General features: G+C 32.6%; 1 long non-coding RNA gene across 1 annotated transcript; it reads left to right on the top strand.

Annotated features, from left to right (window-relative positions):
* Nucleotides 1-301: 301 nt before the first annotated feature.
* Nucleotides 302-1,345, top strand: LOC142225889 (uncharacterized). Its single transcript, XR_012719486.1, has 2 exons — nt 302-398; nt 467-1,345. It is a non-coding gene; the product is annotated as an uncharacterized LOC142225889 (long non-coding RNA).
* The last annotated feature ends 5 nt before the right edge of the window (nt 1,346-1,350 follow it).

Here is a 1,350-nt window from a genome sequence, read left to right as displayed (position 1 = left end):
TTATTTAAATTAGTTTCCGTTAATTTAAAATTTCAAATTGTAACGATAAAATTTCGCTATCACTTGTTGGAATCATCTATTCATTTTCTAGTATTTTCCTGAATTTCTTTTATGTTCTTTTGTTTGCTTACCGAAATGTTAGTTCTTATTCTCTCATAGAATAGCAACCCCTTTGCTTTGTTATTCTGCATTCTCATTTCATCTCATTGTCTATTGTCATTGTTGTTGTAGTAATGCGAGCATATATCTATGTGAGTGTGTATGTGTTTGGCAGCCACCAGACGAATAACTTAATGGTCGTAGATCCTTCCAAGGCATATTAATTAAAGGTAAAGTCATGCAATCAGGTGACTAATATCGACATTCATCTTGTCAAAATCTTTGTTTACGTTTAGTAGGTTTGTTTACATTCTTTGTGTACATAAATATTGCTTTTATTTACATTGTGTTGTTTGTATGGGTTTAGTTTTATGAAAATTTTCGCCTACGTGTTAGAAACTGGGGAGAAATCTAAATTTACAACCAAGTCCAATCGATCAAAAGTTAAAAAGATATTGTCGCTGAATGTGTTTCTCAAGGAGCCGCTAACTGCAAGTTTCGAGAGGACTGTGATTATTGGCCTACAACAAAGCCTGGTTGAAGTTGTGAAGGAAACACTGAAAGGCGCAACTGTGAACCTGCAAGTAACACTGGATGCCTAATTCGTGGAACGTAGAGGTGGCTTGGCAAGTGATTTGTTATAAAATAATTTTCTTTGAAAATATCTCGTAATGGATTGTCAGTACACATTTTTTTAACCGGCAATTCTTTCTATTTATATCTTAAGCAAATTGTAAACAAAATGATGCTACCATCCCGACAAGAAGTTAAATTGGGATTGGCCTATATGGAAGCTACTATATTAAAATATGACCCAATATATAACAAATTTTGCATAGCTCTTAACGATCTCAAATATCGGTCTTTATGGGGGCTATATTAAAACTTTCTCGAGAAGGCAAAAGACGGATGTGCAAAGTTTTCGCATGGTAGCTCCATTACTGAAGACTGTAGCGTAATTTCAACAAACATCGTTCTCTTTACGATTTCGCAAAATTTCGAATTGTCAATAACTCGTCAACCGATACCCCTTTAGAAATTAAATTCCTATTCCTGATACAGTTTTTGAAAATATCGTATTATATATTACAGTGCCAAAATAATGATTGAGAAAATGTTTGCGTTTTGCGAATTCGTAAACCATTCCGACTTACTTGATATTTTGAACATTTGTATTACAGTTATAGATATATTTTAACACTTTAATTCAATTCTTACATTTAATAAAAAAAAAACAACAACAAAATTTAG

The sequence above is a fragment of the Haematobia irritans genome, chromosome 2 (genome assembly GCF_050003625.1).
Source record: "Haematobia irritans isolate KBUSLIRL chromosome 2, ASM5000362v1, whole genome shotgun sequence".
NCBI classification, from domain to species: Eukaryota; Metazoa; Arthropoda; class Insecta; order Diptera; family Muscidae; genus Haematobia; species Haematobia irritans.
The sequence above is the reverse complement of the archived record's forward strand: the minus strand, read 5'-3'. Positions and strand labels throughout refer to the sequence as shown.